The following is a 25,203-nucleotide window of genomic DNA, read 5'->3' on the forward strand; positions in this document are numbered from 1 at the left end:
TCCTTAAACTGTATGGACTGTGCTTCCCTACTTCTGGGAGTTAAAGAGGGAGAATGCTGTTAAGAGGAGCACTATGTGTGACTATGTTAAATGTAACTACAGCACAATAAACCTTTATCACTGTACTAACATACCTAGCAAAACCAGAGCAGAATGGTGGATCTGGCAGAGCCTTTCAAAAGTGTCTGGGCCCCATTGGGAGGTGTGAGGCTGTTCTCTGCATTGCACCTTGCCAGCTCTCAGGAGTCACCTGCTCGTGCCTGGGGAGGCAGAGGCAAAGCAGTGTGTGGAGAGAAGATGGATGCTCTCTTACAGAGAGCTTTTTAAATTTTTTTTCTTTGATTTCTTCTTGTTTTTTTTTTTTGCTTAGATCAGTTTTGACATCAAAGGCATTCCGATGGGACTGACAAACAACTTTTTTTTCTGTGGGAAAGAAGAAAGAGAAATCCAGTAAGTTATTTTGCACAACTTTCTACTATACCAGCCATGTTAATTGAGTTTGCTCCTGTGATTAAACTAAAATGGATGTTGATCATATTTTTGGACAGCTTTTGGCTTCTGCTCTTTGAAAGCTGTCTCCTTCAACTGAGAATTCAGTCTTTAGAGCTCTTCACCAGGCAGCATCTTCCAAGCAGTCTCACCTATGACTGGGTGAAGCTGTTTAGCATTATTTTTGCTCTGTCAGTCCCAAGAAACCCTCTTACTGATTCTCTGGTCACATCACTGTGCCTCTGAAAACTTCACCAAATATGAGTTGATGAGGTAACCACCATACTTGTTTTTCTTTGACATTTCCTTGAAACCCCTCTCAGCTGGGAAGCAGGCAGGTTGCACTTGCCTGGCATCAGGCAGACAGCAACTGAGGCTGAGTTTCTGCTCTGCATTGCTTCAGCTCTCTGTGCTTTCATCTCCTTTATGGGAATGCTGCCAGTCACTGGGGTTGCAAGTGGTGGAGGACAGGGGCAGGCATCTTTCCTGCTTGTCCACACAGAATGGTGCTATGATCCCTCAGCAAGTGCCTGGAAAAAATATATTGATTAATTCCTTCTTGGGGTGATAGTAGTAGGAATGAGCCACAGATGCTTTAAGAGGCTCTGTTCCATTACTGACCAGTGTGCTTTAACAGTGGGTTCCTTTCAGCTGTGTCTCCCCCTACAAATGTTTTATCCACTTTCTTGATTTCCTTCTCTCCTTTCATTTTCCTTTTATATGTCTACCTTATGAAGCAAGTAAGGAGGTCATCACAAGCTCCATGCCTGCAAGGAGACAAGGATGAGTTCTCTAGTGTTTGGATCATGATAAATAGTCTTTCAGTGGCACTGCCAGGCTTTCAGAGGAGGAGAGATCTACAGGCAGAGATTATAATTTCTTTAATGAGAATGTCTGCATGAGCCATCAGACAATCCAGCATATAATCCTTCTCCTTTTCCTCTCCAACAGTTGTTTCACTGCAGGAGAGGGCTTTTGGGTAGTTATTCCCAGCATTTACAGAGTTTTCTGATGCCTCCCTTTAGATATGCTACAGGAAAATTCCAACTGGCAATTCATGCTGGAGAGCAAGTGTGGGGCAAGTGTCTGTGATGGAGAGGCACAAATTATCAGAGAGCCTGAATTCAGCAAGATGCCATTTTTCTCCTCTAGGCATTCCTCCTTGCACAGCTTGCTGTTTTTGTGGCCTAGTTTTAATGAGAGATTTTTGACAATAGTTGTGAATGTTGACATTTTTCTCTAATTTTTTTTTCTTCTTTGGATTTGAGCTGAGCACACACTGGTGTGAGGAAGCTCAAGGGTGTCAGGTTCAGTTCTACTGATGGCAGGTATCATGCCTAGAGTCTGCTTTATAAATGCCCAAAGATGGGTAAATGTTTCTTTCCCCCATTATTTCTATTGAAAAGTAGCTTCTGCTTCATCCTTCTGGTCATAGAAACATTACAATTTCCAGTTCAAATTTACTCATGGCCTTTTTATTCTTCTTTGGTTATTTCTAGTCACTGATCTTGACTAGCTATTTTTCTTCCTTGGTGTTTGCTTTTTAGTTATTTCTGGTTTGCAGTGATGACCCTTCTTAGCCTCTGTTTGGTTAAGCTAAAAAAAGCTGGCTACTCTGCTCTCTCTGAGAGGAATGTGCCTTATTCTGATTATCCTACCAGTCTTCGTCAGACTCTGGCTTTTTTTACAGCACACACGTACTGAGGATCAGTATGTGTGTGCTGAAGAGGGGCCCCCACAACACCCTCTGTGTCCTGGCTGGTTCCCCCAGCTTCTCACTGCTTTAAATGCCTTTGCTCATCACAAGAGTCACATGTGATTTTCTGTAAATACATGTTTTTGTTTTTTAAACCAAAGCCCCAACCGCCATTCACTGAATGCAAAAGCAAATTCTTGCCTGTGCAGACTAAGGAATGGTGTGTAATTCTTCAGTGAGTTTGAGGAAATTTTTGCTGGGACAGTCCAGGTGCTGAAAGTATTTAAATAGTTTGATTGACTTGCTCTGTGAGAGCAGGACAGTTATTGCCATCAGTCCTTTACACTTGTCTGCTCTACTTTAAGTTGCAGTCTCTGCTTTTCTAGTCAGGATCCTGTTTTGTAGTGATAAATGGAACGTTTAAATACAGTAGTTACTGGTTGTGTGTGAACTCTGTGATTATTTGCAAATCACCACAAAAGCTCCCAAACCCATTGCAATAAAGTCCATATCAGAGTAAGTTTTGCCAGACAGCCCAGATGATGCACAGGGTGACCACTGTGAGCCTGTGCACTGAGGTCTGAGAAATCAGTCCCTGGTCTGCAAAAATTAGTGAGGGGAGTATACACACTCCATCTGAAAGTATGGGAGGTGCAGGTAGGAACTAAGAACTTCAATGTAGTTGTAAGCCATAGGTCAAAATTTCAGTCAGAGTAAGAGAGGAATTGATGGCACCGTGTGGCTTTCTGCTAGCTGTACGTTTCGCCTAATATTTGTTTTCCCAAGTAAAAGGGTCCAGTCAGTCAGGCAGCCTGCCTGGAGAACAAAGGAACAAAACAGATTTTAATTGCCCAGTGGCCATTCTTTCAGCACAGATCTGTGCTTATGTGCCAGAATAATTTGGGTTTGTGTCTGACAGGATATCTGACTTGTGGAGGGACTTCAGTCTGGGCAGTTATTCTTGGAGGACTGGGGAAATGAGGACATATCCTCCCTGCCCTTAGAGTATGCACCTGAAGACACCTTTCAGGTAGAAGTTGTTTTCCTCTGGTGACCAGAATGGTGAAGGATTAGCAAGCTCTCTTAAAGTAGCATGAGAGGGGAAGGAAGAGAGAGAGAGAGAAAAGGGACATAAAGGTTCTGAAGGGCTTTCTTCAGCCTGGCTTAATTTGGAGATGATACTTCATATGTCAATTTAAATTAAGGCATTTCAAAGAGCACCCACCCCAGAGCCTCTGATGCACTCTTAAGACAGCAAGTGTGGGGCACATTGAGTGACTGACACAGTTGAGGACAGAGAGGGAGGGAGCAGCAGGAGGAGCTGAGATGAAGCATTTCATGGCAGGGCTGCTTTGTCCCCTACACGTGTGATCACATGTAATTACCAGGCTGTAGTTCACCCCTGTTTTCTTTATCACGTTTGGGCCTAGTGTTCTGCTGTGTTAAGTTCAGGTACCTCATGCTTATGTCATAGTTTTCTGCAGCCCTTCTGATCTGAGTAAGGCTTAAATAGGAGTCTTGTCTGGGTGTTGAACAGTTAATGCTCTAGAAACCTAACACCTTCATCTGCAGCCTTGTCCCCTCCTATGCTGCTGAATAACATTTCATGATGGCAAGGAAATAATTCAGTACAACCAGGCCCTGCTCTGTGGGCAGTGAATAAGCTCAAGTGAAGTAGAGGTCATTCATGTTAATCTGAAGCAAATAGGATTGTGGGACTGGGGGAAGAGGGTGAACCCCCTTTTATGTACAAATTCTATAGCTCAGAGGCTTAGGAATCACTTAATAGTAAACATTTGCAAAGAATCCATAACCTTTTCCGAGAGGAGAGACAAATGGTTTTCCTGCTTCATTTTGTGCAGGTCTCACATTTTGGTATGTATGCAAATCATGCTGGGTGGCAGTGTCTCATAGAAATCAGCTTGAAATGCAGAGACAGCCATGCAAGCAAAATGGCTTGTCTTTCCCTGCAGCTGTAATGAGACTTCTAGCACAGGAGACCTAGGCAGAGAGAGAGCCTGATTTGTAAGGAAGCATCAGGAAGAGAGAAGAAAACCAGAAATCCTCCTAAAATGCTGTCTCACTAGCAGAAAGCTTTGTGTCCATGCTACGGTGCTGCCCTGTGTTTTTGATGATCTGAGGAGAATCCAGCACTGTTTTATTTTAATTTGGGTTTTGGAGTGTCCTTATCCTGACTTCTCAAGGCAAGGAAATACATGATCAACTCATGGCTGTGCAAAACTTGGTAGGTGATGTTTGGGAAGAAGAGATGAACAGCACTTTTTTGAGATCAGGACTGAAATGGGCATGGAAGATAACACAGATGTGAAACATAATCAGGTACCTTTGCAGGAATATTGACTGCTCGTTGTAAAGGCAGTGGGTGAGCTCTGGGCATTACATTGTGCTGCTGCTGCTCTGTGTCCCAGATCCTTTGTGGATCTGTGAATCAGGTTTTTTCACACTGTTTAACAGTAGCTACTGATACACCTGCATAGAATCATCCTAATTATAAATCTAATGTGTCCCCATCCCCTTTGCAATATTTCTTTTATGAGTTGGGTAGGCATCAGGCATTTATATTTTCAGGAATTAATCCCCTGTTTTTTCCATCTTATGCTGTGCTTTTCCATCAAGTGTACCAGGAGTATCCAGTAGGGTGGACTGAGTTTGACTTTCTGAGTCTTTAGTGTCTCTTGGTTAACATGGCAACAAGACCAAATGTTATTTAATTTTAATGATAGGAGAGAGCAAAACAGAAGAGAAAAGGGAATGGAAGCTGATCAAAGTTCATAAAGACATGTACTTCCTTGGCTTTTTTTTTTTTTTTTTTCCCAGCCAGACCCTTCTGGAGTTGTGGCCCTTTTGACCCTGCTGTGCTGGAGTTGCCCAGCAGTGCTGCTGGGCTGGACTGTGGGGGGCTCTGAGCAAGTGTATGCAGAGCACTGCAGCAAGCAGGAAAAGGGGTTGCTTGGCATTACCAGCTTCTTCTCTAAATGCAGACACTCCCTGTGTTCAGGGAGGTGAGCTGTGAGAGAACAGTGATGTGGCTGCAGCTTCTTACTGCGCCTTGTTGGATTATTTCCTGTTTGTTCTTTGATCTTTTTTCACACTGAGTAACAGGCAGCATGACTGCAGTGTGATGCTCTGGCTGCAGACAGCATTGTCTTGTTGAAAAATGAATTGCCTCAGAGCCTTCAGTCGATCTCCTGAGCTATTTCCTGTTACAACTAGGAAAGCTGGGATTTCCATGTGATTTTCAAGCTCAGAGTTCTGATGTACAGCAAAATCCTGTCTCTGTGTTTATTCATTACTGCTTCTGATCCCTTCTTTTCTCTTCCATTATCTCAAATGCTTTTGGAAACTTCATTTTCAATGTACTGTATCGTCTCACTTGAGTTCCCTTCTGTGGGCATCATAGTTCAGTAGGAAATGCAATGCTGGTTTGAAATGTTTGCAGACAAGACAGGGAAAAATACATCTGTGAGTTATTAGGGGCGAGAGTAATGTCTTTTACCTTTGGAGCTTACAGATGTTTTTTCCCTTTTCATCTGCCAAATACTTACACTTTCCAGCACTGTCTGCATCTGGAGTTTGTGTCTGGGCACGGAATTATGTTGGACATGTAGCCTGGCTGAAGCTGCCTTGGTCGTGTCCTGAGTGCTCTGGCTCTGTGGCTCAGCTCTTCCACACATTTGTATTGGTTTTAGCATTCTACCTCTGGTCATTCATGAATTGATTCTGTAGTGGGAGATTTTGCTATTTTATTTTGTAACAGTTCATCCTGACATGAACTGGAGAACCTGAGCTTCCTTTGGTACCTGAACACCTCCTTCCCCCAGCAGTGACAGCCTGTGTTGTGACACATCTGCCTCTGCACAATGGTGGCAACAGTTGGGTTTTTCCAGTGAGTTCCTGATCAGACTTTGCTGGAGATTGAGCAAGTTAAATCCAGGTTTTTTTCATTGACCAGACCATGGTCCTCTATAAACAATCTGTAGACAAAGCCCCCTTTTTTCATTGTGGTAGAGCTGTCCCATTTGTGAGGTGTTGTGTGTGTTGTGTGTGGAGGTCAAATCTTTGGTTAATGTTTCATTTCTGTGGCCTTTTGAAATTGTGTCCATTCCATTCCTACCATGTTCCTGGCAGAAAGGGAGGAGAGATACCATAATACAAGTAATGCCCTCATTTTTCCAGCTTCCCTATGATACAGAGATACATGATTGCCAAATGTTTTTGCAGTTTTTGGCAGATGTAGTCTTTAATTGCAGCCCCTAAAAGCATTAAACTCGTGTTGGTTTTAATTGCTAAGGTGCAGGAGCTGCTTTCTAGAGATGCCAAACACCTGGGAACTTAATTTGAAATGGCAAATGTTTGGTGCTTCTAAAACCAAGTTTACTGTGGAAGGAAGCATTAGGAGAAGGAGCCTTTTGTATTTTCATCTCTCTCCCTCTGCCTTGCAGGGATCTATATCCAGTGGTGCTTTCCATGAGCACATTTGGTGCCATAGTGCAGTCACTGGGTTTCCAGCCTCACCACTGGGATGTTCCACTCTCTCCATGGTTAGGAGGTGTTTCCTAGCTTGCAGCTTGGAAAAAAAAAAAACCTATGGACAACCTATACCTGCTGCCAACCACATCTAGGAAGAAAGGCAAGATGCAAAGGCTGTATTTTAATTAGGCTGCAATCTAATTAACTTGTGTGAAAACAGGCAGACTGCACACTGTGATTTTTTTTGCTCATTCCCACCTCTTTGGGGATTTGTTACCAATCTTTGTCTCTCTGTGGGAAGAAACTGGAATCCAAGAGTTTTGAGCTCTGTTTATGGCAGTGTATTGCTTCACTTGTGACTTTGTGCAAGTCTGTTTGGATTTTGCTTCTGGGGCTTTACAAACATAGGAGAGAAACTAACACACTTCCCTCACTTCTCAGCATTGATTTTGAGCCCTAATTTACACTTGGAAAAAAGGAAGGGGCTTTAGACTACAGGGTGCTGCAGATGTATATTGCTATGGGAATATAATTAATAAATAATAGCACATATGGTACAGGAGTTCCCACACTGCATATTCTATTAGTTTATTTTCATTATTTGTTTACTGCACACAGTCCATATCAGTCATTCTATATATCTCCTTAACTTTTCATTACTGCTTGAGAAAAATCTGGGTAGGAAATACTAATATTTTCCCTCCTAAAGTAACGATTTAATGTGATCCCAGGTAAAGGGAAACTTGTAGAGTATCCTACTGTTCTTTGCTGCCAGTTCTCAGATTCCAGCTCTCCCATCATGGCCCTGGTCACAAGAGAATGGGACAGTTTTGACCAGGTAGTCTGACCTGCCATGCAAAATGGATCGCAAACTTCTATCCAAAGATTTCTACTTCAAGCTCATTATTTCTGCTTAGATTAGAGCAGGTCATTTAGACAGACATCTAGTGGGGATGCAGAAGCTGTAAGTCACTCATGGCAGAGCCATTCTTTCTGGCCCTCAGCACACTCTGCAAGATTCCTGGCTTTCTGAGTCTCAAGGTTCTCTTTGCACCTGCAATCCTTAGACACTGAGGTTCCAGAGGGCCAGACAGTCTTTTTGAGGAAGAAGCCAGTACACCTATATGTTGGGTGGACATTTTTTGTGTTGATGTCTTGCTATCCAGATAGTGGAAGCATCACTTAGAATCTCTTGAGGTCTCAAGTGTTTCCTTAACTCTTGTGTTTAACCCTACCAGGGAAACATGTTCATTTTACTTAAACAATTAGTGTAGAATATTATAGAATGGATTTACCTGATTTATTTCCAGTAGCTGATAAGACCAGAAAGTTTGGGATAGTGGAAAAGGCACAGAATTTTTCCCTGCTAGGAAGGGGACAGGAGCCAGTGCTACCTGTGTGCTCTGGGTCTGGAGAGCTCCACACTCCACTGAGTGGCTTTGGAAAGGTTAATGGAGAAGGTGCCAGCAGATGGCACTCATGAATTCACAACATTGTCTCAGGGGCCCCAATCACTTCTGGCACGTGTGGCAAGAGGTGCAGAATAGGGCAGCCAGCATTCACCTGCTGTAGGGCAGGTGGCCAGTGCTGTAGTAAGCAGAGTCTGGGGCTGGGTACACCCTGTTTCCATTCAGAGCAGCTCATCCTTCTAGGCCTGGTGGGAACAAGGGCACTGCAGGGGTGCAGTGATGCAGCCCTGCTAGTTCAGTGATGACTGGTGTCACCACCAAAATTTGGGGTTTTTTGACTACAGGATGGCCTACATGGCACCAGGCATGCTGGCATCAGATGGGGTGGCACATTCCTGCCCAGTGCCCTCTCCTGGGACAGTCAGTCCAACTGCTGTCTGGTGCAAAAAGTGGCCAGAATTGGGGCTTCATGCTGCTGGCATTTGTTCCTGATGGGGTGAGCAGTGACATTCAGCTTTCATTAGAAGACAAAAAGGGCACCCCAGGACAGCTGAATGCACATTTTCAACAGTCAGTGAAGGCAATGTATGGGCTCTGTTTCTGAGCCAGAAGAGCAGTCTGTTCTTGGTCCATGGGACTTGTCAGTCCAGCAAAGATTAGTGAGGCAAAAGCAAAGGCTGTAAAGCTCCTCCTGCCCAGCACTGGTGAGAGAAGGTGATAAGGGATTCATTGTACAACCAGGAGATAATTGGCAGCAGTAGTATGAAGCATTGCCAGTCTTTTTGCCATAGCAATTGTCCAGACATTTTGTTCACAGCTGTGATTCACCTTGCTGTGCAGTCAATCTGTTCTGGACCATGCAGTATTTCAAAAAGAGCATGGCTGCCACACAAAATCACGTGGGATTGCCCAAGACTGTGTGCAGGACTGAGAGTGAAAATCCATTTTGCTGGTGCAGAGCTTGGGGAAGGCAGGTGGCAAAGGGACTGGACCTCCAAAGGGTGAGTCAGCCCCCTCTTCCCTCACTACAGAGGCCAGTAAGTGTAGCTAAGGCTGTACAGTCACTTGTCTCCTTGGAGGAGAAGGAGCTGGGTTTCACGTGCCTCAGCCTGAGCTGACAGATGAGATCTCTTACGGGAGGTGGAGCCCATGTCTCATGATGACAAGCTTGAAGGAGCAGCGCTGGGTCTCTGTGGTGATGTCTGTGTGGAGAAGTGAACAGAGAGATTTTGGCTTAGCTGAAATGCATAATGCTTGTCTTACCTTCTTCTGTGCCTCATATTGCAGCCCAGGCTTGAAATGTCTGCCCTGTGCACAGGGAGAATGGGATGAGGCTGTCTGCTGGTAGCCCTGACTGTAGCTTGACCTGGAGGTGTCAGCTCCAAGGGGACACTGGTCAGTGTGACTGGGCTTGGACTGAGCTTCAGTCCAAGTCAACAAAAGCTGAAATATTGGTGATGAGTAAGCCCATCCTGTTCAGCAATATATGTCTCTACTGGCCAGCTCTGAGTCTGTGACTGTGTGTCATTTTGCCCTGTAAAGAGTGAATGTGCCCTGGAGTTGCCCAGCCCACATTACTCCCGGAGCTCTGCCCAGGGAGCTGCTCAGTTCAGAAATCACTCCTTGCCTGCACAGCCCTCTGAGATGTAACAAAGACAGTATGTGCCAGAAGGATGGTGTTTCTCTTCCTCTGGTGATGAGGAATTTATCTGGCATTTCCTCCCTTGCCTTTTTGAGACTCTGATCTTCTGGGATTTCCTCCCCTCACCATGGGACAGCAGCTGTTCCCACTGGGGCAAGCACCCCTCTCCTCTTGGAGCAGTGGCTCTCCCCTGAGTTGTGCAAGATAATTGGGCCATTCCCCTGGTGTGGAACCAATGGCTGTGCAAGGCCACTAACGAGGAGCCAGGGTAGCAACAGGATTAAAAATATGTATGACCAAACATTTTCTTTCAACTGCAAGGATACACTGAAGCGTGAGAGTCTGGGTCCTGCAGAAAGCCAGAGGCAGAGTGGATTGGCATTCAGACTGCAGCTGCACAATAAAGCCTCACTGGTAGCACAGGAAAGGGAGGGCAGGAGCCCAGTCTTACTTACACTGGTGTGAGCTGAAGTAATGCCATGGAATCACCTGTTACATTTGGCTGCATCCTGCTGGCTGGAGTGCAGTGTGGATGCATGGGATCAGGAGAGAAGGTGGGTTACCACCAAATCCAGCACTGGCCTCTGGCTCTGTTCCTCTCTGACAGTGGCCTCCATATGGGATGGGACCTGTTATTGAAAAGACTGTTTGTGTGGAATCATTACCTGCTCCATACAATACTGGGAGGTGAGTACTGAGTGTGATGCCCCATCCTGGTGGGCTCCATGGGGCTCTGGCAGAAGCTAAGTGTGACTGTCAGTCGAGGTGTCACAGTGACACAGAGGTGGAGTGGGTGCTCCAGTGGAACATGCTGCTTTTTCCTTCATGAAAAAATAAAGATATTTAATTTTAATTTCTGTTTTAAGGGTGATTGTTCTTGGCTGGGTTGGGTCCCTATAAAACTTCACAAAGCCATTTCAGATAGTTGAAAGCTGTCAATGTACCCCAGTCGTTTTCCTCTCATTCAGTGAATGATATTTTGGGAGGAAGGTTTATGACATATCTTTGCATTGAAGAGCTCAGACTGGCAGGGAGACTTACCAGCTGACTGCAAAGGCACTTCCATGACAAGGAAGGCTGTCTTGGTACCTTGGCTGAAGAGATGAAGGCTTGATGTGGGATCTAATATAAGAGAAATTAACTTGATCATGAAAGATGGTTTCTCTGTTTATATGCTGGGCTTACCAGGGATCATAAATCTCTGAACTTTGATATGAGTACCAAAAGAAGAAAATGTCTCATGGAACATGGAGGTTAGCAGGATAGTTGGGCAACCATGCAGGTTTGTAGCCTTTGTGATGCATGAGAGCACCCAGACACCATCTCTGGGACAGGGATTCTCTGAGCCCATGGGAGCTTACTGGATTCTCAGGTATCAGCAGGCCTGGGGTGGAAGGGGAGTCTGACCTGGCACTGCAGAGCAGAACAAGGCCAAGCTTCAATCAGTTTCAGTGCCATTGATGGCACCTGTTTATCTTGGTAATCAGACCTTCCAGCCCCATCTCATATATTAGCAATTGCAATAGAAATAATAATTGGATTCAGTCCATTGCATTTAACATTTTAATGCCAGCTGAGGATTTCTTCCTGATCCCAGCTCTTGATTAGGTAACATCTTTGAGCACCAGATTAATAAGACTGACTGTATTCTCTAAACACCTGACTTTCACAGTCAGAGGTGAGGGTTGAAATGTACTGTCATGTTTTATACATTTGACTCAAGCTGGCCAAAAGGTCATACTTACAATTCTTGAGATTTTTTTTCTTACTACGTTTGATGTTGATCCATATTGGATGGAGAATAAAACTTTCACAGACTTGTTGTTTTGTACACTGAAATGCATAATTCAATCATCATGAGAAATAAAAAAAACACTCTTTTGTCAGAAAACTTATGCTGCACTGCTTTCTGGACTCTGAAATTATGATAAAAGGATTATTTCAGGGATAGTGGCCTTCTGTCTTCAAATAATATTTGGTTCCATCTATGCTATGTCAAAACAGACTGTAGCTGCCCCAATGTCATGGAAGATAAAGCTATGGAATGAACTTCTCCTTGGTGTTTGTACTGCACACTGCTTAGCCTTCACTATTGCTTATGGAGTTCCCTTTGTGGCCAAACAAAACCAAGGGTTTGGAGACAAGCAGTAGAAATACTGCTTGGCATGAACAAATCTTGCACATTTTACTGGCTGTGTCCTGATGTAAAGTGAGCTGCAAGTGTGTGCAGGGGAGAAAGGGAAGGAAGGGGCTAGAGGGTTCACAGTGGAGAGAAGAAGGAGATAGTCTCCACTAAAGAAGTGCACTGAGGTGATCTGTACATGTAAGTTTGCTTTTTGGCACACTCTCCATTTACCACCATGATGATGTGGTCAGTCTTGCTAAGTCAATAGTCCTTCCTCTGGGCCAGCTTTCTGAAATGTTGCTTGAAGTGTCTCACTTAATCAGGTTTCAGAGGAATCTTTCTCTTCAGCTGTTGCAAATTGCTCGTATCATAAAGACAGTCTCAGTCCTGCTGCTGTAGCTGGTATTGGGCACACTAAAGAAGAGAGGGGCACTTCAGCCAGTGCAGTTGGTGCCTGTGTGCTACAGCAGAGAGCCCAGAATCTTTAATCCAATACCAACCACTTTGCCTGGTCAGCAGATGGAGAGTTTCTTGCATTTTAATTTTCCAGGTCACAACCCCAGTGAGCTTGGGAAGGGTATTCTCTAAGACAGGCATTCTCTATCATGCTTTTTCTAATTGTAAGGCTTCAATCTTTCAGGCTGGTGTGGAAGTGCACAGACAACCCTTGTCTCTGGTCTTCTAGTGCTGGGAGAGCACTGCCCTGAGCCAGCCTGGTAGTAAACTCTAACTGTCATGGGATATTCTCCAGGCAATGAAGCCTTCCTTTGTGGAAAGGGAACCACATAAAGACCTTTTTCTTCTTCAGGCCCTGTGGGCTGATGTTATCCTGATGCCTATGGTACCTTTGCAGTGCAGCATGCTGGGAACCCACATTCTCCAGCCCGCACAAGCCATCCTGCAGAGCTGTGTGTTTGCCCCTTTGTTCACATTCACCCATGACACCTGTGGAGCTGTGAAATCAGAGTTCATACTGATCTAGGGTGAGGGTAATGCTTAGACTCACAACATTTGTTGTGGAAACAGTAGATTTTCAAGGGAGAGCTGAATGAACAGGAGGAGGCACATGGACATACGGATCCACTTTCATGTGTGGAAGGAGAAGGAACCACTAGAGATGAAAACAGCCTCAGGTGTCTCATCTTCTTTGAAGGATTAACTCAGACCCTCCCCTGTGATACCATAGCTGAAGGTCTAGGGTCTGTGAAGGGTGCAAACCTTTTATGAGTTTGTCTGGGCTACAGGCCAGCCAAAGGTAACTCAACCTAGGCCTGGAGTCTTTCTGACTGGGTTATTATGGGATGATGTACTGAATATAAAGCAAAGTCTTTCCTCTTCAGCTTGTTGGTTTCTGGATATGAGTCTGTATCTCCACCCTGTTTTGTAGTGCCTTGCTGCTTCCTTCACAGGTTGGCTCCCTTCCTGCTCCTATGGAGCTTGTCTCAGGACTCATAGGGAAATCATGGACTTCAGTGGCATCAGACTTTTCTGCTTGCACCAGAATACCCTGAAGGCAGCAGGAGATGAGGTATGGCAAAGTTTTCCTAGCAGCTGTTCAACACTGCTTCCCTTCCACAGCAAACAGCACTCTAGTATCTTCAGGCCAGAATCATCCCCACGTGAAATCTTCTGATGATGGAGTGCAAAAAGGAGCTCTGAATCCCTGCCTAAGCCCTTTCTGCTCCTGAAGCATAACTGCATTCAGTGGAAAAGAGCCAGAGAGCAAGATTTTTTATTGCAGACATGTCTGGCCAAGAAACAGGCATTTAAAAAAGATTCAACAGTGGTCCCAACTGTTAATTCCATTTCATTTCCTATCAGCCTGATTTGCTTGAATCAGTTCATTTTCATACCTTTGCATTGGATGTTACCCTCATGTGGTTTTGGTCTGGGATGTTGAGATGCTCTGGACAGTCACAGATTAAATACTGGCCTTCATATTCAGCATTTCTAAAACTCTAGAATGCCAGGTACCTCCAATGGTTTACCCTTTTCAATTCTGTACATCAAGGTGGGAGCTCAGCAGGTCTCCCAGTGACAGAGTTGAGCTCAGCTATCAAAAGCTGAGGGCTGTGCAGGCAGGGCAGCTTCACACTTGCTCCTCCTCAGTGCTTCATTAATTAGTCTTAACGATTACATCGAGGTGAATGTAAATTAAAACCCCAGATACAGACACTGCCATAGGATGGTCAAGCCTGAACTGCCACAGTGTGGCAGCCTGTAAAATGGTGGCATTTCACCTCTTAAGCCTCTCTGTTTTGATGTCTCTTGGCAGGCACAAAGATTGGTATAATTCCTGCTCACAAGTAGCTGGGGAGAAAATGGAGAATGACTTGTGTAAAAATCCAGTATGCTGGCAAATGCTTTTCATATTAAAACAAAGATAAACAGCCTGGAGAATATTTTTCTATGTCTCACCCACCTCTAGACATTTTGCAAGCTGAAAACAGAGGCATGGTGATGTGTGGCTGTTCCAATGAAGAATCACTGTTGAATGACTATTTTTGGAGAAGATAAATTTGCTGCAGTTGCCCATCTTGCAGTGGTGGTTTTACTGTCAGATTGTGCCTTTAAGGTGTACTGTACCATAGTCATGTATAGATGTTCCTACAGGGGAAGGGATCCCTCACCTCTGCTGAGATTCTCTGGTGCAGGGGCATGGTCATGTATTGGGAAATCTGGTGTTTGTGCTGGGCTGTGACAGCTTGCCCACACTCCTCTGGGTGAAGAATCTTATTCTCTGGTGCCAGGAAGGACTGGCAACCATTCTGTTCTGTTTGGATAGATAGGGTGGATCTTGGCTTTCTCAGTCCTGAGACCAGACTGAATTCAGCATCTTGAGCAGATAAAATTCTGCAGGAAGGTGGGTCATCTTTGCTTGTGTTCAGTCTAACAGGATGTTCCCCATGAAGGAGCATGGTTGGTGTTTAAGTGCAAGCCAGACAGGATGGACTTGACAGGGATTCTCCTGAAAAATTCTGGATCCCGCTGGTGTTTCTGAAGGAAGCTGTGGTGTTTTCTGTTTACAAGCTGTGTTAAGGTAGGGCTTGATACATTCAAGCTAATCCTGCTACTCCTGTTGGAAGGTGATTTAAATTGCAATTCACAAAACAAAAAGGGGGCTGGGAGTGACACTGGGGATCCATGGGAGGCAAAGCTACTGTACAGCTGCCACTGAGCTGCTGCCCAGCCTAAGCTGCTCTTTGCCTCAGCTTCCCCTCTGCCAAAACTGGAGGAGCAATGCTGTGGGAAGAATCACTAAAGACAGCTCAGATAGGATTGCAGAGCACCAGTATGAGCAGTATCAGCTCCTGTTGTTTCTGTCTGGCAAAACACTCTTCCAGGTTGGGGATCTCCTTGCAGACATTCTTGTCCTTTCTGAGAGAGGCAGGATTTGGGAACCTGATGCCTACTATTAATCTGAGAGTGCTTCTGTTATGTGTAATCAGCTGGGTCTTTGTCTTAACTTTGAATTTTATGTCACACACCTCCCCAGAGTAGGAGAGCACTACATTCAGTTTTACTAGCTCCTGGAGGTGGATTATATCCCACTTGAATGTTTACAACAGTTGTGAAGATTCAACACAATTTTAATGAGGGATAACAGTAGTATATTAAGAAATGTATCTATTAAATGCAGTCTTAAGTAGTTGATTGGAATTTAATTGACATGTGTTAATAGTCCTATTAGAGTTCAGTTAAATCCACAGTTGAAGCACTAATTTTGAATAGGGAAATCAAGGTTTGAGGTAAAAATATGTACTAAAAGTACAGCAGTTTTTAATATAAAAACTTTATAACCAAATAAAGTGTTAAGTGTATTAATAAAGTCTTATATTGACTTTAGCAAGTGTTTACACTTAGTAGATATTTTAAAACAGATTAAAATTACATAAAAGACACATTCTGTCAATTGTTGCTGGAAGATTTATAAGGACTTATCTATGTAGGTAATTTCTGTCTCCTGTTAGGAAAGATTCAGACTTCATCATTTTACAGGCAAATTTTTTTAAAAAGTGTATTGTTTAACATGAAGGTGGGCATTCTTCTCCAGGAAGTTGGTCCTGGGGATCAGTAGTTTGGCACCTGAGCTTCTCCAAGCTATGGTGTTATTGCCATCCACAAAGGTTTCACACTGCAGCACCTCAACCCGCTGTTATTGCAGCCACAGGAGGTACCTTGCAGGTTTGAGTACAGGGTGAATGAAATCCCTGTTTCACAAGGATATGGTAAAGGACAAAGAGTTTCCTGGATTGAGAAGATCCCAGGGGAAGACACGGTGTTTGGTGCCTTGCATGATCCCACAGGTTCAGTTTTTGGGGGACATCTTGCACTGGAGCCGAGAGGGATCCTCAGGACAGCAGAGTCATGCACGAATTCTCTTTGAATGAGCTGCATTGCTCTAAGGCTGTGCCCTGCCCTGAGCAAGACTGCAGGACAGGAGTGGGAAGTAGTGTAACCATTCACAGAAGCTACCTGCAAATGGGGTAAAGTCAGGCACAGAGTCTGTCAGTGCCTTACCCTCCAAGAGGCAGCACGTGAGAGCTGCAGCACCGTGGGAAGGCCTCTGTGCCAGCCTCACTGTGTCACTTGTCCCAGGCTGTTACTGTCCTGTTCCCACTGCTCAGCAACTTGAATCATTCCCAGGCAGTACCTGTGTGTCCTCCATGCTCTGTCTTTGCCTGGATGTCAGTGTTGCCCAGCTGAGCAGTTGGGACCCTTGGCTGCTGGCAGGCTGCCTGCCTGTTCCCATCGCTACGTGTCGGTAGGTGGTTCCTGTCTAATGAAGCTCCTTTCCAAGGGAGGCTGTTGACGTGCTCCAGCATCGCCAGATGGTCCCCTTACCTCTTCTTCTCTCACACTCCCTCGGAAACATTAATGATCCCTAAAGCTCTCTGATGGAGGGGCTCCTTTTTGTGACAACCTTATTACGTGGTTATCAGAAGCTGCCACTATCCAGGTTGTCAGGACAACCAGCTTGATTCAGAGCCGCTGGGAAAGGTCTGAACCTCAGGCAAATAACCATCCCCAGCTCCCAGCAGATGCTCACCCACAGCCAATCGCCGGGGCGCTGGGAAGCCATGACATCATGGGCCAAGCAGGCCTCCAAATTTAATTGTCAGCTTTCAGCGTCCCTCTGTGTCCCCTCCCCCCAGTGCTCTCCACATCAGCCCCTGGCACAGTTAATCAAGTGCTGCTGTTGTGCCACTCCAGACCCCCCTGGAGCTGCCTGGTCTCTGCAGGGCTGGCAGAGGGGCTCCCACAGTCCCCCATGTAATGCAGCCTTGGGGAGGAGTGGGACCGTGGGGCTAAGTGCTGGCGCCTCAGCAGCCTGGCATGGGGGAAAACTGCAGGGGACTGGAATACCCACAGCTCTTAGGGGACAGAATAGGTTGCTTCTTATTGGGGTTTTGCTGATGGGGATGGATTGATGGTCAGAGTTAATTTTATCTGTAAAATGAACTCTCTGGCAGCTACCACTGAGTGTGGGAGGTTATTGGGGTCCTTAATGGGATAACCTCTTCTCATGAAAACCTACTGACACCCCATCAGCAGTCACACTTACTGCTCAGACTGTGTCATATTTGCCAGCAAGGTGTGATAAACATGGCAGGACCAGTTCTGGTGTTGATGAAGGCTGTCCACCTTCCTGCCCTGCTGAAGCAGAGGGGTTTACTCTGTGCCCTTGTGCCTTCACTAGGGCATGTCTGAGCCACCTCTGGAACCATGTGTCCCATTAAGGTTACATCCTACGTAGCACTGAACAAGGTTTCCTGCAGATGTAAATCTGCAGAGCTTTCCTGAACTCCTGCCCTGCTTGAGTGCATTCCCTGTGAAAGCAGAATCAGGCAGCTCTTTGAAAGGATTCCCCTTTTTACTCAAGAAAAACTTTGTTAACTCACTGGCCATCCCAGCTAAGTGTACTTTTGATTTCTGAAAATCTGGTGCTTGGTGTCCTTTGCTGAGACATTCAGCCTTGCACACCCCTCTGGCACAGGTAAGGTTGCTGGTCAGGCAGTGCAAGTCTGCAGCTCTGCAGTCGGTTTGGGAGGTTCTATCTGATTATATTTAAGAGGTGAGGTTACCTGGCACTGGGCTTTTGAAGTCCTCAGGCATGTTTTGGAGGCTACAAGAAGGCTATTTGTTGCTCAGAGCTAAAATTTCTTTCTCTTGCTTTGCTAGGCGTTGGCTACCTGGCCCTGAATTTCCATGGGGCTGCATCTTCAGGAAGGAGTTGCCCTTGAGCCACTCCTGGCTGGGAACACCCCAAGGAAGGGCTGGGAAGCTTGTGTACAGTCCATCACAGAGACACTGCAGCACAGATGGTTGTGATATAGCAAATCAATGCCTATTTTAGTACACAAGTAAAGGAGCTGTTGGGGTTGGTGATGCACATGGTCCAGCCAGGTCCTTCCTCCTGCTTCTCAGACACCTAAAGCATTGGGGCTCAAATTAGGAGAGCTTCCAAAGTTATTTCTGCAGGATGAGATTCTAGCTCAGAGACCATATGGCTCCTGAAAAAACAGGGTTTGGGCAGGCCCTGCAGGTCTTGGAGGCTGGACCTTGTGGATGGGTGTGTGGACTCTTGAAGCATTTCCCACTCGCTGGGACATGCATGTGACAGTCACACGGAACTGATGTCTAGCAGGGACTGACCTGCTTTCCTATGCCCTGTGAGGACAAAGCCATCACCATGTCCATGTCTGGGCCAGGTCAGGCCCAGCCACACTCTGCAGGTCAGGCACAGCCCAGACCATCCCAGGTGGAGCAAGTCCACCTGGGAGTCCATGGAGCAAGTCCAGCTTGCACTGCTGAGCCCGGCACCCTGGGACTCAGCAGTGCAAGCTGGTGCCTTGATCATGCAGTCATTCATTTTTTCTTTTTTCCCCTCTCCCAGCAACGTTCTTGAGCAATGTGCCCATTGTCAGCATATGCAGCTGCTTATAGTGTGCAGCAGAGCCCTTCAGCTCCAACAGGGTCAGCCTCATTACAGGTGGCATGAGGAGCAAGGGAGCTCTGCAGTTTGGGCAATTTCCCCTTTGTGGCCTTTTGCTGCCACTCTTTGTCTCCTGTGCCAGGAAGGCATGGGAAGGCATGCAAAGTCAGCTTTCTATCAGGTATGGGATAGCTGGCTTCCATTTAACAGCTTAAAGATAGCTGGAGAACCCCAGAAGGCTGAAATGCACAGCTTCAAGGGCTTTGTGGTCTCCAAAGGCCAACCTGAAAAGCACATTTAAAAACCCTCTGTAATTTTCAAGCAAAACTCCACTGTGCACAGTCAGTGCTTGCAAGGTTTCTTTGGCTCCCATGAGAGTTGTAGCTTTGGACAGGACTGAGCGTAAGAGATCTGATCTGCTTTTTTACTGCATGCAGTCACAGAGTCAAGTTTCTGTTCTTTCACAGGGGAAAGGAAACTGAAACTCTTCCTTCATCTGTTGTTGCCCAGCCTTTGGCAAAGGGCAGCCTGACCTGGGCGCTTCAGAGAGCCTGCAGTTTTCTTACGGTGCTCCTATGAGCAGTTCTGCTAAAAGTTTATTCTAAAACTAGATTTTAGTCAGACTTTTTAAAAGGAATAGAAGTGATTCACTCACAGATTCAGTCCTAACAACTGTAATTGCCTGATTTCATGCTCTAACTGCAGCTTTTCCTTGAGCTGCCTCCCTCTTTTGGAAGCCCGTGAGCAGGACTTGCACTTCCCACAGCTTGTGGTACTCCAGGGTGTGGGGCTGGTAAATGACCCACCAGTCTTTCCAAAGCCATTGGGAATGATTTTTACTCTGAAGGTGGCTGGTCCCCAATCTGCTCAGTCCTTTCCAGCTCTGGGCTGTTGTAAACAGCAGTTTGCAGCAGCCGGTATGGTTTGCAGGGCTGGGTGAGCCTGCAGGGACCCTGACAGCTCCTGCAGCTGTGTTCCCTTCCTTGCTGCAGTTATGGGACATTCTTCCAAAAGCTTTACATGGACTTTGACAGGAGAAGAGCCAAAGGCCAACACCTTCACTCTCTGCTAACTAACCCCCTTTGCCTCAACAAGAAAGAATGTGTCCTCTGCAGGAGTTACCCCACTGCTTGTCCCAGCCCTCCTGGATGCAGTGCTGTCACCGGCATAGACACTACATGCAGCAGAAAATGGAAGTCCTCTTCCATTGTTGAGGGACAGATTTTCACAATTCCTGGTTACCTTAGAAGATCCTGAAAGTCATCTATCCGCAGGAGTAATTCTCTGTGGGAGTGGAAAGAACACTGACAGTTTGCTCTATGGCTTGACTGTAATCACTGCAGAACCAGCCAGCTAAGTGACAGATTTGACTCACACTGGGAAAGAAAACCTTGGTGAGACTTCGGCTTACAGCAGGAGGGGATGGTAGTGATTCAGTCAGGGCTGCTTGTCACGTCAGTGTGGACTGGGTGACTCAGTGAGTTCTTGCTTCTGGAGAACCGGTCCTTTGAACGAGCTGTAAGGCAGCAGCCTGATCACTCGTGGTCAGAGAAGATCACATGTCCTGTGGTGGGGCTGGGCCAGTTTGTTATCTCCTCTTGGATACATGTGGCCTGCCTTACCTTTGACAGTAGCACCAGCAGAAGGTAAGTCTTCATTGCTTGTCCTTGGCTGCTCCATAATGCAGCTGCTCCATAATTACAGCTGTTCCATAATTACACATACTCTGTGCATCTCCATCAGGAAAAAATCCCCAACAAATCAAACAAAATAATGGTCACTTTGGTATGTAACAGCATAGCCCTTTCCATCGGTGGCACTTGGAGCTGGTAGAGCTTCCTGCCAGCCCTGGGACCGGGCACAGCCCCAAGCTCAGAGCATGGCTGGTGCTCCCAGCCCCGCACTGCTCCAGGGCCCCGCGGGCTCTGCTGCAGAGATTGTAAAATTGGTCATGTTTATTGGCACTTTTTTTTTTTCCTGGTAATATTGTAAATGTAAGATCATCATCCTCAAAGCTGAGTCTGTTTCTACTTTTGATACGTTTCATGGAGGAGCTGAACTCCTGGATTCAGAAGGAGAAGGACCACACATTGCCTAGGGAAGCATAATTCGAAAAGAATCAAGGAGAATGGAAAACACAGACCGTCAATAAGATTTTTTCTTTTGGTGCGTCGGGAGATGTTTGCAAGGAAGTGCCCTCTTTGTCGCAGGAGTGGCCGGAGCTGGTTGCTCCAGCCTCACTCCCGCTGGGCTTCTCCCACGTTTGGATGCGGACAGGAGAAGCCACAGGCTGTCACACGCGGACGTCATCCAGGGGAGCCCCGAATTTCACGGTGCATTTCCTATTCCCAGCGGACGAAGACCAGGGAGCGTGATGATGCCTTTCAGGACCCCTTGCATCGCCGGCCGACGCTGGTCCCGCCTCCCAGGTTTCCGCACCCCTCCGAGGGGGCACCCGGGGAAGGGGCTCGGAGGGCGAGCACCCCCCCGCGCCGCGCTTTCCCTGCGCGCTGCCTTGAAACACGAGATTTGCCCCCAGCCCCAGCCCCGGCCCGTGTGTCGTCACCGGCCGCCCGCCGCGCCCATTGGCTGCGCCAGCGCCGCTGCGGCGGCCCCGCGACGCGCGGGGCGGGCGGGCGCGCGCGCGGCGATTGGCGGCGCGGGGGGACGGGCCGCGCCCGGGGGGCGCTCGGCGGCGGCGGGGGACGGGCGGGGCGGCGATGAGCGACGGCGGCTCCAGGTAACCCCGGCTGGGCGGCAATGAACACCGCGGCTCCAGGTAGCCCCGGCCGCGCAGCAATGAGCGACCGCAGTTCCAGGTAACCTCGGCCGGGGCGGTTCCAGATAACCCCGGCCGGGCCCTGCGGCCGCCGGCGAAGCGCGGTGCCTGTGGCCGCGTCTGCGGCGCCCCGTGTCCTCCCGACGATGGGAGGATGACGCCGCGGGTAGGGCCGGGGTGCGCCGGTGGCGGGGTTGTCTCTTGAGTCTCCGGGATGTCGCTGCCGTCAGTGACACGTGTGTTGCCGGGCAGTCGACGGTGGCCGGAGCCCGGTGTCCTGCGGGAAGGGTTCCCGGAGCCGCAGAGCCGCAGCTGAAGTTGTGTCAGCGCCGGCACCGGCCATTAACGCGGCTGCGGTGCGTGTGTTCCCCATCTCCCAACAATGCCGCCTCTGGGCTGCGCTTCTGCAGAGGAGTGAGAAATTCTGGGCTATAAATAACCCCGCCTTTTTTTTTCTTTTTTTTTTTTTTTTTTTTCTTTTTTTAATACTCGTTATTGGCAACGCGCATCCGATTGACCTTGGCACCTGCCAAGTTTTTCCCGAAATCCCTTCGGGGAAGGGTGGTCTCTCTCTGTGCGTGCATGGTGGTGCCTGATGCCACACTGGAGCTGGTCCCCGTGCTGGGTTGTCCCTTTGTCCCAGACTTGTACAGCAGCCAGCCGAGGAAGTGCTCCAGCGTGATGTCTGGCCGCTCCAGGCTTCCCTCCTCCGGCGGGGGGGTGCACTGGGCACGAGTGGCCCCTTTTGCTGGTCATTGAGGCAGTTTTCAGCCTTGTTTTAAACACAGCGAGGTGTTTAACGTGGAAGGCTGAGGGAATTCAGGCAGGAGAAGCCATGGCTTCAAAGCGAGCAGCATCTGAAAGAGATGGTGGGCCCAGGCTGGGAAGAGCGGGTTTGTTTGGGGCCCTGCAGTCCGAGGGGTATTGAGGGGCTGGATTTTGCCTCCAGCCCCGCGCCCTTCCCTTTGCGGGGTGGGCACAGCGTGTGCCAGCAGTGAACAGCCTGGGTGCCTGTGTGCAGGGCTTGGCAAACCCCCTTAAAGGCTCCGTGCTGCTGATGCCCCACCTGCCCGGATCGCACCCGGCGCCGGGGCTGCCCGAGAGGGGACGCTGCTTTCTCTTGTCTTTCTGGGCACGGTCGGGGATGCCTGCCCAGGGAACCTGGAAGCCGGAGATCAGCAGGGGCTTTGCTGAGCGACTCTCGAGCTGACATGGACCGCCTCGGAGAGAGGAGGAGGGGAAGGAGGACGGGCTGTCGGGAGGGCCGGAGCCAGGCTGCTGCCTGCCTGCCCGAGCGGGAGGGAGGGGTGATGGCTTCCCTGGCTCCTCTGGTGTGAATCCACCTTCTCTGTGGCTGTCAGGCGGGGCGGAGGGGCTCGGGCACAGCTCCGGAGCCACCCGGGAGGAGGACGCTGTGCCGGGGGAAGTGGAAATGTGGCACATGGCTGCAGAGGAGCCTCGGCCTTCCAGTCACAGGTTACCAAACGATGTGAGCAGAATGCGGAGTAAATTAGGGGTCAGGGGTAATGAGTTGTAGGTCTGGGACATGGAATGGTGCGATGTTCCAGGCCCGGCGGTGAAGGTTGCCATGGCAGGTCATGTGCATGGAGGGGAAGGATTGCCCTGAGCCGGTGTTGTGCGGTGAGCATAGGCTGGTGAGAGAGGGTGATGCTTGTGGCTGTTTGGAGCTGCATGGGTTGGAGCTGCATTCCCTGAGTGTGGAACTGGGCAGAGGAGTTGGTGGCAGGCACGGTGCTGGGGCTGGGGACTGGCTGGCTTCATAGGTGGGGGGCTGCAAGCAGCTGCCTCTGAGCTGCAGAGGAGGTTGTACTCAGAACCAAGATGTGCATGGATGGCATTTCTTCACTGAGTGACTCCAGATAACTAAAAGTAAGTCTCAGGAGCTCCTGTTACAGGATTAAGTTTCAGGCCTCATGGGCTACCACTTGCAGCAGCAACAGTTTGAGAACAGCTGTGGCAGCAGTGCTGCAGGAGGCAATACCCAGGGTGAGCTGCTTTGGTTGTCACAGGCCCTGGGCTTGGGCCTCATTCACCTCAGGGCTCTAGCACAAACGTGCTGCCTTTTTGTAGGGACCGATGGGGGCTTTGTGCCTTCTGAGCTAACAGGCCCAGCAAGACTGTGTAGGAGGGTTTCCCAGAAGTTGGAGAGCATTTTACTGCTGACTACAGGGAAGATAACTTTACCTTTCCAGGCAGACTGTTGACAGGGCAATTCCTCTGTAAGGATCTGACCAAAACTCAGAAAAAATGTAGTAGTTGGAGTCTAGGTTGTCCTGTGTGTCTTGAGCTGACTCACAAGGTCTAGAAAAACAAAATTGGGCACAAGAGGTTGTCTTTCTCCAACCCGCTGTATTTCTTTGCAAGTTTTGTACATACAATTCCAGGGATAGATCAGACACATTCAACTCTGCAACGTGTTGTTGGCCGTAGCAAATCCAGCTCTTGTGTTAGCCATCTCTTGGCCTGGCAGCATTTGCTCCTAGAGGAGAGCTGGTTTGTGGGGATAGTCCCATTTTCAGTTCCTGTTCCCTTTGCCTGAAGCTTTCTTCTCTTTTTTTTTTTTAATACTTTAATTGTGACTGTGGATCCAAGTGTCCCTGGAGCTGCCTGTGTTCTGGGAGCAAAACCAGCTGGGAATCTGAAGGTCTTTCAGATCTGCCTGCAGCTCCTCCTTCATTTTAGCCATGCCTGCACAGAACCGGTCACAGGGAGATGTTGCCAGATTTGGCTTTCGCTGCTGCTCTGCTTGGACTCCCTTTGACTTTGGGACATTAACAGTGCTGTCACTTTGTGCTTCTCTGGTTTGAGTACTGATTTCTGTTCTTGCTGTGCTGCACAGTGGGCAGACAGAAGCTCACTGTGATCTTCCTCTTTCATTACCATCCTTAGCTCATGCCAAAGGTGCTTGAAGCTTTTCTCTAAGGACCTAATGGGGAGGGCTGTGGTAGAAAGGAGAGAGAAGAACATGAATTTCACCTGCAGAAATAAACTTTTTCATTCACTAGTGCTATTTTGTATTTAGCTAGCATTTTCTCCCTGTAGTTCTATTTTGCCTTTTACCTTTCAGACACAAATAGTTGAGCTTGTGGGTCTTCCCTTATGTTGGCTTTGATTTTTTTGTTACTTGAAGAATGGCATTAGGCCGAGTGGTAATTAGTAGGTTTCACTGGGCTGGGGTCAGCACAGGTAGAGACACTGATGTGAGTGCCTTCTCTCAGACCTGCTGTCACTGCTTTTTTCCTGCTCCTAGCAGTAATTTTATAATGGAAAAATATGATAAAATTGTGTGGTTTGCTAGTGGATAGTCTCAGTGCTTGGAGTTCTGGAGGTTGTTTCCAGGTGCACATCAGCAGCTGTGGCTGGTATGCAGTGAACAGCAAGAGTTTCACTGTGCTTTGTTGGAGATTGCCAAAGGACTTCTCATTTTGACTGTTCAGTTGCACTGCTCCAACTTAGCTCTGACAGCGCACTGTTTATATGTTGGCTTCCTAGGTTTTCTGAGACAGGGAATCGGGCTGCAAGGTGGCACTCACTGCCTCAGGTGGTGTGGGATGTGACAGGTTGGGTGCACCTTGCTCTGGGCAAGCACCATGGCATCCGCCCTGGCAGTCCCA

General features: G+C 47.8%; 1 protein-coding gene across 4 annotated transcripts in view; it reads left to right on the top strand.

Annotated features, from left to right (window-relative positions):
- PAK3 (p21 (RAC1) activated kinase 3) overlaps window positions 1-25,203 on the top strand; it is a 93,820-nt gene that overhangs the window by 11,728 nt on the left and 56,889 nt on the right. Inside the window, exon 1 of one of the 4 annotated variants that reach the window (XM_050974402.1) lies at window positions 429-450. The exons of 1 other annotated variant lie outside the window; for it this stretch is intronic. The gene's annotated coding sequence lies outside the window, so the exon portion shown is untranslated. Of the gene's footprint in view, window positions 1-428; window positions 451-21,461; window positions 21,609-25,203 lie in introns of those variants that run through there. 2 more of the 4 variants (XM_030228840.2, XM_030228839.2) reach the window with 2 other exon arrangements.

The sequence above is a fragment of the Serinus canaria genome, chromosome 4A, assembly GCF_022539315.1.
Source record: "Serinus canaria isolate serCan28SL12 chromosome 4A, serCan2020, whole genome shotgun sequence".
Lineage (NCBI taxonomy): Eukaryota > Metazoa > Chordata > Aves > Passeriformes > Fringillidae > Serinus > Serinus canaria.